The sequence below is a fragment of the Alexandromys fortis genome, unplaced genomic scaffold (genome assembly GCF_014885135.2).
Source record: "Alexandromys fortis isolate MF-2015 unplaced genomic scaffold, M_Fortis_MF-2015_v1.1 scaffold_188, whole genome shotgun sequence".
Classification (NCBI taxonomy): Eukaryota; Metazoa; Chordata; class Mammalia; order Rodentia; family Cricetidae; genus Alexandromys; species Alexandromys fortis.
In genome coordinates this window covers 986,156-1,001,879 of record NW_026068159.1, presented here as the reverse complement: position 1 = coordinate 1,001,879, position 15,724 = coordinate 986,156, and the positions used below count along the sequence as shown (strand labels likewise).

General features: G+C 37.2%; 1 pseudogene; it reads left to right on the top strand.

Moving 5' to 3' along the window:
* The first annotated feature begins 9,683 nt into the window (after positions 1-9,683).
* LOC126491730 (proteasome subunit alpha type-2-like) lies at positions 9,684-15,027 on the top strand (annotated as a pseudogene).
* Positions 15,028-15,724: the final 697 nt, after the last annotated feature.

The window sequence follows — 15,724 nt, the reverse complement described above, 5'->3', positions numbered from 1 at the left end:
ATCCTAGACCACAATGAGGATGCTAAGAGTGACCTACATGCATCTAATCTATATGGGAAGTAGAAAAAGACAAGATATCTTGTGTAAATTGGGAGCATGGGGACCATGGGAGAGTGTAGAAGGGGAGGGGAGAGAAAGGGATGGGAGTGGAGAAAAATATATAGCTCAATAAAAACAATAAAAAATAAATTAAATGTAGAATTCTATTTTAAAAAGATTTAGGTATAAGAAAGGACTTTTCTGAATTGTATTCCATTTTCCCTGGAATAAAGGGCAACAATTGACATAAAAATGAAAACATTCTGCACAGCTAAGGAAACAATCAAGTGAAGAATAAACCCACTGAATTGGAGAGAATCTTTGCTGTTATATATGTGGAAAAAAATTAGTTTATATAATATATAAAGAACTTTAAAACTCAAAACAAAATAGTCAAAAAAAACCCCAAAAGGTCAAATTTAAAAAATGGGATATAGATCTGATTGGAGTTCTCAATGGCAGAAATAAAAATGGCTAATAAATTTATCAAAGGGGGTTCATTAACCTTAACAATTAGGCAAACAAAAGTTTAAATAATTTTGAGGTTTCATCTACTCTAGTCAGAATGACTAAGATTACCATGCTACATTACAAATGTCAACATGGTATACAAAAAGGAGAACCCTCTCTCACTATTGGTGGGATGAAAATTGGTGAAACCACTATGGAAATCAGTACATAATATCCTCAGAAATTAAAATGAAATCTACCACATAACTTAGCTCTATCCATCCTTGGCATATGCCCAAAGGAATTGATATCCTACTCCACAGACACTTGTTCAGCAATGTTCCTTACTGCCCCATTCACAATAGACTGGAAATGGAAACAACTTAAATGTCCTTCAACAGAAGAATGGGTAGGATTATAAAACACGACGGGATGCCATTCAGCTGTAAATAAAAATAAAATCATGAAATGTGAAGATAATTAGTTAGACCAAGAAAAGATTATGTTGAATGAGGAAACAAAGAGACCCAGAAATAAAAGTACCACATATTCTCTCTTATCTGCAATTCTGAGTTCCAAATCTGCAGATGTAAGTCTGCAATGTGGAGTAGGTATGGAAACCAGGGAAGCATAAAGTGACCATGAAGGCATGCTTGATATGAGCCTCACAGGGTAGAGGTGATATCAACTAAAAATGAAAATTAGCAAAGGGGGCTCCACTAAATAACAGTAAGGGAGGTCAAAATCGAAGTAAAAAAGGAAAGGACAGACAAATAACACCAAGATTGTGTATTAAGCCTCAAGAAATCTTATAATTTTATATTTGCCTAAAACACGTAAGTGTATCTGTACACATATGTGTATTTATGAAGTTATACTACTTGAACTGACAATGCTCCTCACAAGAACCATAGACTAACAAAGTCTCCAGTAAAGACATAAATCTCATTTAAAACTGTTGGTCAGAGTAGTTCAAGTGACTTCCAAAACAGGACAGACTATTGGTGTAGCCCTGTGTTATCTCTCAGAGATTGAAGGTAAGCCCCTAATGTTGAAGACACCACACACCTAACGTCATAGTACTTGAATGATTTGACTTCCATCAAACCGGAAAGCCTCTTTCCTGTGGCCTAATCTCTATGGTACCAGAAAGGGAAATAATAAATAATCCTACTCAGCTGCAACATCTACATACCACAATATAATAATCAGCATGGGAAGCCATCCAGAAAGGTGCAATAAGTTGAACTCATATGCTAGTCATAACCAATGGCTGTCTAACTGTATTTAAGGCTCATTCAGCAGGATACAAATAATGCCTGATACTAGAAACCTAGCTAATTAATGTTCCAGGGTTAGTGGGGTCATGGATCTTAGAAAAGAAGCCATGACTACCACTTCATTGGAGTAGCATAATTTTAACTACTTTTTTAAACATTGTCCTTATGTCTGCAGGTAAGCATAGCTACCATCCATCATCAAAGAAGCTTCTCTTTAATACAAATGGTGAGCAGCACAAAAAAATCACAACTGAATATAAAGCAGTTTATCAATGGACTGTGGAGAACCCAGTCCCAGTGGATACATCTGCATCGCATCTCCAGTACCTATATATTAGGGAATATCATGGAGGGGGTGGAAAAATACTAAGAGTCAGAATATCAGAATTCTGCTGTGAAACTGTCTCTGAAAGGAAGGGCTGCAAAAAACAGATCTGAACAATGGCAATATCAGCAGACAAACTCATTCATAAGAGGGAAGATTTCACAGGGTAGTAGCCCTGGACAAGGAACTATAGGAAACTGATTATTGCTGGGAGATTGAGAAGTAACCTCTTCCAGGGATGAATTCTCTAATTGGTTGTTCAATATAAAGTGATCAGTCCTGAAGACAGACACACAAACAACAATAATTGTTTTGACTGAATTTATATATCTGTGCACAAATATGATGTGCTGGCTAGTTCTTTGTCAATTTGACACTAACCAGAGTCATCTTTGGAAGAGTCCCTCTCATAAGAGAAAATATCTTCAAAGGATTGGCCTTTATGCAAGTTTGTGGGCTATTGCCTTGATTCATGTTTGGTACATAATTATAGACTAGTTTTGTACTATATATATGCACTACACACATGCATTTATATATAAAATCATGGAGTGACTAGTTGTGCACTATATATGTGCACTATGCACACACAAACATACACATTTTATATATGATTATATATTGACTAGTTATACACTATGTGTGCACATTACACACACATATATATGATTATAGATTGACTAACTGTGCGCTATGAATGTGCACTACACACACATATATATCACAATAATCGAGGGAGAATTTATAAATTTGAGAGTGGGAGAGATATGAAGCGAGTTAAAGGTAAGGGACTTGGAAAAACCAAGAGGGGGAAAAGTATGGGTGAAAATAATGCAATTATATTTAATTTAAAATGTATAAAAAATACTTCATGATAAAACATTTAGAAAAAAGGATATAAAAGGTGAGAACCCATGTTCCTGAACTGAAAAAAAGACCAGCTCACAATAACCTGTGTCATTTTAATTCAGAAAAAGGCAAATGCACATTAACATGCTAAAAATAGAACAATGCCAGCCAACAAATAAGAAAAACATAAGGGGGAAAAAAAGAAAAAACTAAAACCTGCATATAGTTAAGAATATTAAATAAACTGAATAGGTAGCATGATTTCAGGTTGAAAATTATAATAAATTATATATTGACTAGTTGTGCACTAACTATAGGACTAACAACTAAATGCAAGTGGTTTGTATTAAAATAAAATTTAAAGTGATCAATACTGACTTTTTCTTTTGTTAACTGAAACATTATTATAAGGAATATATTCTGGTAATGATACTAATAAAGCTAGGAGCTGGGAATTTGGGGATATAGGTTACTCAAAATAAAGAAATTAAATTATTTTAAGGTCCTTAAATAAAATCAGGATAAATATTATTTATTTTATTTTTATTTTTATTGCTAAAACCAAATAGCTAACAAGAAGTAATTTAAGAAAGGGAAGGTTATTTTTAATTATAGTCCAAAAATCTGGAGAAAGAACTGGACATTCAAACATAAGAGGCATTTAGAACTGCAACAAAGCATGACTAGAATTACACTGTGACATATTACAATCAGAAGATCAAATATAAAGCCAAAAATATTAAAAGCCATTAAAGAACAATACCACCTCATTTAAAGAAGAAATCATACCAGAAAATACCAGATCTAACGCCATAATCTACACATCTAAGAAAGCAAGTAATGTTATATTCCAAGCACTGAAGTCAAATATGAACCAGACAAGACTGCTACATTCTTCAAAATTGTCTTTTAAAATGATGTAGAAAAAATGTCAGAGACATGGCCAACTAGAGGTTTTCTCAGTATGAGTGAGTAAAGAAGAAAGTCAAAATAAAGAAAAAAATAAGAATGTAGGAATCCCATGCCTGATACTGCCTGGGGGGGCAGGAATCAGAATCTGGATAGCCCAGAGATCTACGATAGAACCAAACATGACTGCCAAAAAAAAAAAAGTCAGTGAAATGATTCCTAATGATACCGTGCTATACTTGTAGATGCTAGTCTAGCATAAACATCATCAAAGAGGCTTCACCTAGCAATGAATGGGAACATAATATACAGAGACCCACAGGCAAACAATAGGCAGAGCTCAGAGAATCCTGCAAAAGCTGTCAAGGATGGATTATAGAAGCCAGAAGGGCCAAAAAAATCACCAAAAAAATGGTGCACAGAATCAACTAACCAGCACTCGGGTTCACAGAGACGGAAACGATAATTAGGGAGCCTTCATGCATCTGACCAAGGTCCTCTGCATGTATGGTATGCCTATGTATCTTGGTATTCTTGTGGGACTACATATACTGGAAATGGGTGCTGTCTCTGACTCTTTTGCCTGCTTTTGGAACCCTTTTATTCCTACTAGGTTGCCTCATCCTGCCTTAATATGAGGAGATTTGCCTAATTTTATTATAACTTGATATGCTCTGTTTGGATGTTTGGTTGATATTACTGGGAGGCCTGAATTTTTCTGATGGGAGAGGAGGAAAAGATCTGAAGCAGGCATGGAGGAGAGGAGAAAGAGGAAACTGTGGTCAGAATGCAATATATGAGAGAAGAGTAAATAAAAAAAGAAAAAGAAAGAATATTGAAAAAATTAAAGAAAATAAAACATACAGATGTGCCTAAGGGAAAAATGAGCATAACCAAATGCTCAAGAAATAAAATCTAAAGATTCATGAGCTAAAAGGAGCTGAGATCAAATCTAATAGTCTAAACAGTATTTTCAATGAAATTATGGTTGAGAATTTCCCAAAATTAGAAAAAAAATAGATTTCTAGTTGCAAAAAGAATACAGAATCACAAATACGTATAACCAGAGAAGAACCTCTTCATGATATATCATAGTCAAAATGTCAAAACTACAAATCAAAGAATATTAAGAGTTGTAAAAGGGAAACATGTAACTAGCACGCGGAATCTGAAACATCAGAATGACATCAAGTCTATCATCAACATTCTGAAAGTTGTAAGGTCACAGGTCATATAGTCAGAGAGCACAGAGACATTTTATTAAATTGGTTATCACATATGGCAAGGAGCCAGAACTCACTTGGTCTTCATGGAGCACAACCATCATATCGACTTCTGGACTTCAACAAACAAGACAAATGTTCATCATGTATAAGGTGTATTGTTTTGTCTATTATTAATTACTAATCATCATCTTGATTTCTCACAAGGGTTTACTTTGTTTCGGTCTTATGCCTCTAACATACATGATTCTCAATCCTCTTATTGCTAGATAGGACTAACTAAAATTCCTTCATATTTATTGTTTTTTATGGACACACAATGTCTATAAAGACAAGACTAGAGAATTGTCAAAAAGCACCAGCACCTTTTCATATGCTGCCAAATAAAAGGCCCAGTTCCAGGAATGGGTTACATCTTGTAAACACATTGGCTGGGGTGGGGTGTCAAATAGATCCCTTCAAATATTATGGGGAACTGGCAATATTATTGGTTACTCTCTTAGTTAGGTTTTCTATTGCTGCAATGAAAAACATGACCAGAAAGCAAACTGGGGAGGAAAGAGTTTATTTGGCTCACACTTCCATCACTGTTCATCATTGAAGGGAGTCGGGACAGGAACTCAAACAGGGCAGGAACCTGGAAGCAGAAGCTGATGCAGAGGCCATGGAATGGTGCTGCTTACAGGCTTGTTTCCCCTGACATTTTGAGCCTGCTTTCTTATGAAACACAGGACCTCCAGCCCAGGGACCACTCCACCTACAATGGGCTGGGCCCTCCCTCATCAAACACTAATTTAAGAAAATGCCTTACAGCCATATCATATGGAGAGCATTTTCTCAAGTGAGGTTTTCTCCTTCCAGATGACTCTAGCTTGTGTGTCAAGTTGATATAAGACTAGCCAGAATAGTTACCCTACACAATTTAACGGTCAGACCCTATTGTTGAAGATACTCATGTCATCAAACATGGAGAAAACTAGCTAGTACTCAACTGGAAGTCACATCCTTCTGGCTTATGTGCATGCTACTGGAGGATAAAAGGAAGTAATCAAACCCAGCTAGCCATATATTCATATGGATATATCCATATCTGTGAGCTATAACAATCTGCCTGAAATATATGATCACTATTACAATACTGCCATGGATGTTACCAAAGGAAGCAAACATTCTTTTATTGGATTTAAGGCCCTCTCCATGAGATTGAGCTCATGTCTGACACTGTTAATTGTCCCAAGAACCTGAGACTGCATAGGTCACATGGGCCCAAGAGGAAAACCAACTATTATTCAGCTAGGTGAACATATAAATAAAATGACCAGTAATGACAAACTACTGTACCTATAGATCAGTGCAGCTGTCAGCCCTTATCAGAGAAGCTTTTTGCAATAGACGGTAATGAAAACAGAGACCCACAATTGAAAAATGTGAAGAGAGTAAGAGATTTTGGAGTGTTCTGTCTTAATGTGAGGCCTTTATCACACCCCTCCCCTCAATGTTTAGAGATCTATACAAAAGATGAGGCAAAAGTTTTCTAAGAGTCCAAGGTAGTGGATGAATCCAAAGAAATAGACACAGCAGGGCTGATGCACACATGAACTCAACATGTCTGCAACATCATGTAGAAGATCTGCTCATAGCCAGACAAAATCCCAGAATGAAGGAGGGAAAATGGGCACAAAGTTCCATCCCAGCAAAGAAACTGTTTGCAGCTGATACCTGCTAGAAAAGGGATAATCAGTTTTTTTTCTTCATTGTCAAGACATTGGATATGTCAACCACACTCCAAGGCAAGCCTCCTCTTACTCAAGAGTAATTGACTAATACAAATCTGACTTGGAGGGTTTTGTTGTTGTTGTTGCTGCTGCTGCTGGTGGTGGCAGCGATGGCAGTGGGGTGGGAGATTTTTTATGTTGCTGCTTTAGTTTAGTTTTGTTTTAACTTAAAGAGAAATAATATGAATATGGGGGTAGGGAGGTAGAGGACTTGGGAGGAACTGAGAGAGGGGAAACAATATTCTCAAAAATACAGTATATAAAATTTCATAAAGAACAAATAAAAATTATGTAGAAATGTGTACTTTATTTGAAGGAGATGTTTACAATAAAATAAAAATTCAGTATAATAAGATTGAAATCGTGTGAAAAACTTAGTAAACATGAAGTGCTATACTAGAAAGTAAATAATTGTTGGCCAAGATTGCCATACCCATCAAAATAATATATCTAAATAGATGAAAATATATTAAGAAATGTAGACATTAAAACAAATTCATAACAGGCTATAAGTGCTTTATACATAGATCATTATACAAAAGGAAGCTAGTGTAGTGATTATTGTATCTGATAAACTAGAAATTAGACATTAAGCCAAAACTATTTAGAAGAAATAGAGAACCACTACAACTTGATAAACATAACAATTTATCAAGAGGACATAATATTTTAATTATTTATGCACCAAAACTTGGGAACTTCACAAAGCTGCATAAAACAATTCCTAAAATGTACAAAGACAAAACATGTCAAGATAAAGTAATATTAGGATACATCAATACCTTAATTTCATATATAGGTAGGTTCTCCAAATCACAAATCAACAAAGAAACCTCAGAGCTAAATCATACAATGGGTCACTTGCGCCCATCAGAGGTCTATATAACAGTCCATCCAAGAGACAGGACATACACATTCTTCTTAGAACATGGGAACTATTTTTAAACTGTCCATATTATAGACTACAAAACAAATCTTAATAAATGTGGAAAATCACAATAACTTTCTGTATCCTATAGGACCACAATAAAATAATAAAAGAAACCAGTAGCAAGACTAAACTCAAAAAAATGCCACAAATGCTTAGAAACTGCTTAATACACTTTTGAAAGAAATGGAGAAATTGTAGAAAGTTTATAAAATCCTAGAGTCAAATGGAACTGAAAGTACAACCTTCAAGAATATCTGGTATACTTTATAAGTGCTCACAATTAAAAAACTGAGACCTCTCAAATAAATAACTAATTAATATGCCCCAAAGCTATAGAAAGGGGTCAGAAAGATGGCTCTGGGAGTAGAAGTGCTTAATACACAGGCCTGACCACTGTAGTGGGATCCTAAAATCCATGGTAAAAAGAAAATATGTCTTGCAGAATTTGTGCTCTGACTTCCTTAAACAAATGTAAAATTGTGTGCCAGCTCTCTCTCTCTGTGTCTCTCTGTCTCTCTCTCTCTCACACACACACACTCCATAAATTAACACACATACACAGAATAATAATACATATTTTGAAAATCTCTAGAAAAGCGAGAACTCAGCTCCAAATTTAGGTGATAACAGGATATAAAAAAAATTAGGGCAGAAAAATAAATGGACAGAAAGTCATCCAGAGTTGGTTCTTTAAAAAGATTAACAAGACTGACCAACCTCTAACAAAACTTTACCAAAGGAACAGGCAATAAGGCAATTAACTAAAATTGGAGATGAAAAGGAGTTGTGACAACAGACTCCAACAAAATCTAGAGATCCTTTGGAAAATATTTTTAATGCTTATCTACCATCTTCAACTCTAGGGTATCTGGCAGCCTCTTCTGCCTTTCATGGGTGCCACGAGTGTACAGATGCACATCTATACAAGCAGTCAACTACTCATATATATAATCTTTTAAGTTTCAAAAACTATGGAACAACCTCCCTAATGAACAGATGAACAAATCCCAGATGAAATACATACAACTGGAATTCAAGATCACATTACAAAAATCTCCTGCACAAGACTGAGACAGTCTAATTCTAGTACAGTGGAAAAGATTTTCAAGGGCCAAGCCAGAGACCTCTGCAGGACCAGGCATGAGTCAGGAAACTCCAAGGGATCAGGCCTGAGCCAGCAACCTCTACCAGAGCAGACCCAAGACAGTGAACACCACATAAACAGGTACAAGAGAGCAACTGCCTAGGGATCATGCCCGAGCCAGAGATCTCTGCAGGTCTGGGCACAAGCCAGGAACCTCTACAGGAGCAGGCCCAAGCCAGCAACATCTGTGGCAACAGGCCTGAGCCAGCAACTTCTGCTGGAGCAGCCCTGAAGCAGTGACCTCCACAGGAGCAGGAACAAGGGAGTGATCACCAAGAATGTAGGCTTGAGCCAGAGACCTCTGCAGGACCAGGCCCAAGCCAGAGATGTCTGTGAGAGCAGGCCCAAGCCAGAGACATCTGCAGGAACAGGTCTGAGCCAACAACCTCCACCAGAGCAGGCCTGAGGCAGTGCAGCGACTTCCACAGAAGCAAATACAATGGAGTGACCACTGAGGGAGCAGGAACAAGCCAGAAACCTCCGGGGTCCTGGTACAAGTCAGGAACCTCCAAGGGACGAAGCCCAAGACAGTGACTTCTACTGAGAGCAGCCCCAAGCAAGCAACGTCCATGGGAGCAGCCTCAAACAACGTCCTGAACTGCAGAAAGACCCACAGGAACACTGAGTGGCCTCTGGTGTGACTGGAACCATTACCCTGACCACACCACAAGGAGCAACCATCTGAACCTTGGATCCACTGGCACCTGGAAGATTGTTCACCAGAGGCACAGCCCCAACTACACTAATCAGATTAAAAGATGGATATACAAGGTAAGAACATATACAACACCACAAAGAACAACACTACACCAACAAACACTAGTGACTCTATAACAGCAAGACTTTAACACCCAAATATAGGTGAAGAAGAAGAAAATGATGTAAAAAATAACTTTAGGAGAATGTTTGAGGCCCTTAAAGAAGAAATTAGAAATTCCCTCAAAGAAGTGAAGGAAAAGACAAACAAAATATTGGAATAAATCAACAAATCCCTTCAAGAAAACAAAGAAAAAGCAATCAAACTGATGGAAGAAATGATTCAAGACTTGAAAACTGTGAGAGAAACAATAAAGCCTTTAATCCCAGCACTCGGGAGGCAGAGGCAGGTGGATCTCTGTGAGTTCGAAGCCAGCCTGGTCTACAAAAGCTAGTTCCAGGACAGGAACCAAAAAGCTATGGAGAAACCCTGTCTCAAAAAATAAAAAAAGAAAAAGAAACAATAAAGAAAATACAAACCAAGGGAATTCTGAAAATGGAAACTATGGGAAAATGATCATAAACCACAATGCAAGCATAAAGAGCAGAATACAAGAGATAGAAGAAACTCAAGTACTGAAGATACAATAGAGAAAATGGATTGATTGATCAAAGAAAATACTAAATCTAACAAGAGCTTAATACAAAATCTCCAGGAAATATGGAACACATAAAAAAAAAACCTTAAAAATAATAGGGATAGAAGAAGGAGAAGTCAAACTCAAAATCACAGAAAATATATTCAACAAAATCATAGAAGAAAACTTTCCCAACCTAAAGGAAGATATGCATATGGGGATACAGAAAGCTTACAGAACACCAAATAGACTGGATCAAAAAAAAATCCTCTCACCACATAATAATCAAAACACTAAACATACAGAATAAAAAAAGAATGTTAAGAACTGTAAAGGAAAAAGTCCAAGTTACATATAAAGGCAGACATATCAGAATTACACCTGACTTCTTAATGGAAACAATAAAAGCCAGAACATCCTGGTGAAGCATTGTGAAGACATTAAGAGACCATGGATGCAAGCCCAGACTACTATACCTAGCAAAACTATAAATCACCACAGGGGATCAAAACAAGATATTCCATGACAGAACCAGATTTAAACCAATACCTAGCCACAAACCCAGCCCTACACAAAGTACTAGAAGGAAATCTCCAACCAAGGAAGTTAGCTACATCCACACAAACACAGACAATAGCAGCAAATCCTAAAGAAGGGGAAAACACACACAATAACATAATTAACAGCTAAAACAAAAATAACAAAAACTTGCAATCACTGGTCAATAATATCCCTTAATATAAATGGACTCAACTTACCTATAAAAAGACACGGGCTAACAGATAGGATATGAAAACAAAATCCATCCTTCTCCTGCATACAAGAAACACACCTCAACCTCAAAGACAGACATTTTCTCAGTGTAAAGGGGTAGGAAAAAAATTTCAATCAAATGTATCTAAGAAACAAGCTGGTGTAGCTAGCCTAATATCTAACAAAATAGACTTCAAACTAAAATCAATCAAAAGAGGCAAACAAGGACATTTCATTTTTCTCACAAAAAAAATCATCAAGAGGAAATCTCAATACTGAACATCTATGCCCCAAATAAAAGGGCACCCTCATATGTCAAAGAAACACTACTAAAGCAGAAATCACACATTAAACTCCACACACTAATAGTGGGAGACTTCAACACCCCACTCTCACCAATGGACAGGTCTGTCAGACAGAAAAATAACTGAGAAATAAGGGAACTAACAGATGTTATGACTCAAATGGACTTAGCAGACATCAATAGAAGATTCCAACCAAACATAAAGGAATGTACCTTTTTCTCAACACCTCATGGAACCTTCTCAAAAAACTGACCATGTACTAGGTAACAAAGCAAGCCTCAACACATCCAAAAAATAAGGAATGACCCTATATATCTTTTCAGATGAAAATGGCTTAAAATTGGAAATCAACAGCAATACTAATTTCACAAAGCCCAGAAACATAGAAATTGAACAGTGCTCACCTGAATCATCAATGGGTCAAAAAAGAAATAAAGGGAGAAATAAAAGACTTCCTAAAGGTCAATGAAAATGACCACACAACACACCCAAATTTATGGGATACAATAAAAGCAGTGTTAAGAGGAATCATCATAGCCCTAAATACCTACATAGAAGCTGGAAAAATCCCATACTAGTGAGTTAACATAACACCTGGAACTCTAGAACAAAAAGAAGCAAACTCACTTAAGAGAACTAGAAGGCAGGAAATAATCAAATTGAGAGCTAAAGTCAACAAAACAAAAACAAAGAAAAGAATACAAAGAATCAATGAGACAAAGAGTTTGTTCTTCGAGAAAATAGACAAAACAAAATAGACAAAACTTTATCCAAACTAACCAAAAAGCAGAGAGAGAATATTCAATCTAACAAAATCAGAAAATAAAAGGGGGACATAACAGAAATTACCCTGATACACAAACCACATGAAGACATTACTAAGAAAGAAAATTACAGATCAGTCTCACACATGAACATGGATGCAAAAATACTCAATAGACTACTGGCAAAGTGAATCCAAGAACACATCAGACAAATCATCCACCATGACCCATGACCTATTCCAAAGATACAAAGATGGTTCAACATATAAAAATATGTCAATGTGATCCACCATATAAACAAACAGAAAAAAAAGCCCTACATGATCATCTCATTATATGCTGAAAAAGCCTTCAACAAAATACCACATCCCTTCATAATAAAGATCTTGGGGAGAGCAGGAATAAAAAGAACATACCTAAACATAATAAAGGCAGAATACAGCAAGTCAACAGCCAACATCAAACTAAATGGAGAGAAACTCAAAGTGATCCCACTGAAATCAGGAACAATACAAGGTTGTCCACTCTCTCCATATCTATTCAACATAGTACTTGAGGTTCTAGCTATAGAAATAACACAACAAATGGAGATCAAGCAGTTACAAATCAGAAAAGAAGTCAAACTCACTATTTGCTGATGACATGATAGTTTATATAAGTGAACCCAAAAATTCTACCAAGGAACTTTTACAACTCATAAACACCTCCAGTAATTAAGTGGGGTACAAGATTAACTCAAAACAATCAGTAGCCCTTCATTTATGGATTGTAAATGGACTGAGAAAAAATCAGAGAAACAACACTTCGAAAAAACAATATTCAACTTCATATGGAAATCCAAAAGACCCAGAAAAGTAAAAACAATAAAGGAACTTCTAGAGGCATTACAATCCTTGACTTCAACCTCTACTACAGATCTACAGTACTGAAAGAAGCCTGGTATTGGCATAAAAACAAACAGGAGGACCAATGGAACCCAATAGAAGACCCAGATATCAATTCACACACCTACAAGCACCTGATTTTTGACAAAGAAGCCAAAAGCATAAAATGGGAAAAAGAAAGCAAGCATATTCAACAAATGATGCTGACATAACTGGATATCTACATGTAGAAGAATGAAAATAGATCCATATAAATTGCCATGCATAAAACTCAAGTACAAAGGGTTCAAGGACCTCAACATAAAACTAACCACACTAAAACCGGGAAGTGGTGATGCATGTCTTTAATCCCAGCACTTGGGAAATAGAGGCAGGCGAATCTCTTTGAGTTTGAGGCCAGCTTGGTCTACAAGAGCTAGTTCCAGGACAGGCTACAAAGCTACTGTGAAACGCTGTCTCAAAATACCAAAAAAAATCTAATAATTACACTGAACCTCAAAGAAGAGAAAGTGGGAAGTACACTTGAACACATTGGCACAAGAGACCACTTTGTAAATATAACCCCAACAGCATAGACACTGAGAGAAACAATTAATAAATGAGACCTCCTGAAACTGAGAAACTTCTGTAAAGCAAAGGGCATGGACAACAAGAAAAAAATGCAGCCTATAGACTGGGAAAAGATCTTCACTAACCCCACATCAGACAGAGGGCTGATCTCCAAAATATACAAAGAACTCAAGAAATTGGTCACCAAAAGAACAAATAATCCAATAAAAAATAAACTGGGGTACAGACTTAAAGAGAGAACTCTCAACAGAGGAATCTAAAATGGCTGAAAGACAGACACTTAAGGAAATATTCAACATCCTTAGTTATCAGAGAAATGCAAATCAAAACAACACTGAGATTCCATCTTACACATGTCAAAACGGCCAAGATCAAAAACACTGATGACAACTTATGCTGGAGAGGTTGTGGGGTAAGGGAACACTCCAGCATTGCTGGTAGGAATGTAAGCTGGTACAACCCCTTTGGATGTCAGTGTGGTGGTTTCTCGAAAAATTAGGAAACAACCTTCCTCAAGACCCAGTAATACCATTTTTGGGTATACAACCAAAGGATGCTCAATCGTGCCACAAGGATATGTGCTCAACTATGTTCACAGCAATATGGAAACAATATGACAAACAAGTCATAGCCAGAACCTGGAGAAAACCTACATGTCCCTCGACCAAAAAATGAATAAGAAAAATATGATACATTTATACAACAGAGTACTACACAGCAGAAAAAAATAACATCTTGAAATTTGTGGGCAACTGGATGGATCTAGAAAACATCATATTGAGTGAGGTAAACCAGACCCAGAAAGACAAATGATATTTTATGTATTTACTCATAAGTGGCTTTTAGACATAAAGCAAAATAAAATAAATGGCCTACAATTCACAATAAAAACTGAAATAAAAAGCTGCAAACGGTGTAGTATTAGCAAATGAGAAAAAATCAGAACTCCGTCCTTTATGACAACACAAGTGTACACAAAGTGGAACCTATTACCAAGCATATCAGTTTGGTATGCAGTGGTGCTGGCCCAGATTGCAGAGCGCTGCAGAGCTCAGGACCTTGTTCAGCAATTCTACCTCGCTTACCAAGAACCCATTCCCGTGGGCCAGCTGGTATAGAGAGTAGCCTCTGTCATGCAAGAGGATACCCAGTCAGGTGGTGTTCATTCATTTGACATTCCTTTATTTATTTGTGTGTAGAATGAAGGCCAATCACATTTACTTCAGTCAGAGCCACTTGGAGCTTCCTTTGTCTGGAAGGCCACAGCAGAGGGGAAGAACTGTGTGAACAGGACAATTTTCCTTGAGAAGAGATGTAATGAAGACCTAGAACTGGGAGATGTCATTCATACAGTTGTCTTAATCCTAAGATTAAGGAAAGCCCTGAAAGGTAAATGACAGAAGATAACATAGAAGTTGGGGTCTGCAATGAAGCTGACATTTAGAGACTCACCCTAACTGAAGAGAAGGATTCTTTGGCTGCCACAGCATAATAAAGACTTGCCTGAACTCACACAATACGTGTTTACAATATTGTTTGTGCAGACTTCTCTCTTTTTAAAAAATTCATTTCATTTCATTTTACTTTTTAAATAAAAAGTAAGCTATTTTTTTTTCATTTTACATACCAACTCCAGTTCCCTCTCCCTCCCCTCTTTCCAGTCCCTCTACCTACTTCCTCACTTCCATCCACTCCTCAGAGAGGGTCAGGCACAATGCTTTGGGGAAGGTTCAAGGCCCTCCCTACTGTATCTAGGCTGAGCAAGGTATCCATCCAAAGAGCAGGGGTTCCCAAAAGCCAGTACATGCAGTAGGGATAAATCCTGGTGCCACAGCCAGTGGCCCCATAGTCTGCCCTAACCATACAACTGTGACCTACATTCAGAGGGACTAGTATGGACCTATGCTGGTTCCTTCCCTGTCCGGCTGGTGTTGGTGAGCTCCCATTAGCTCAGGTAGACTGTTTCAGTGGGTGAACCTATCATGGTCTTGACCACTTTGCTCATTTTCTGACTCCTTCCACTCTTCACCTGGACCTTGGGAGCTCAGTTCAGTGCTCTGCTGTGGGTCTCTAACTCTGTTTCCTTCAGTTGCTGGATGAAGGTTCTATGGTGATATTTAAGATATTCATCAATCTGAAAACAGGGCAAGGCCAGTTTGGGAACACTCTGCTCTATTACTTAGGGTCTT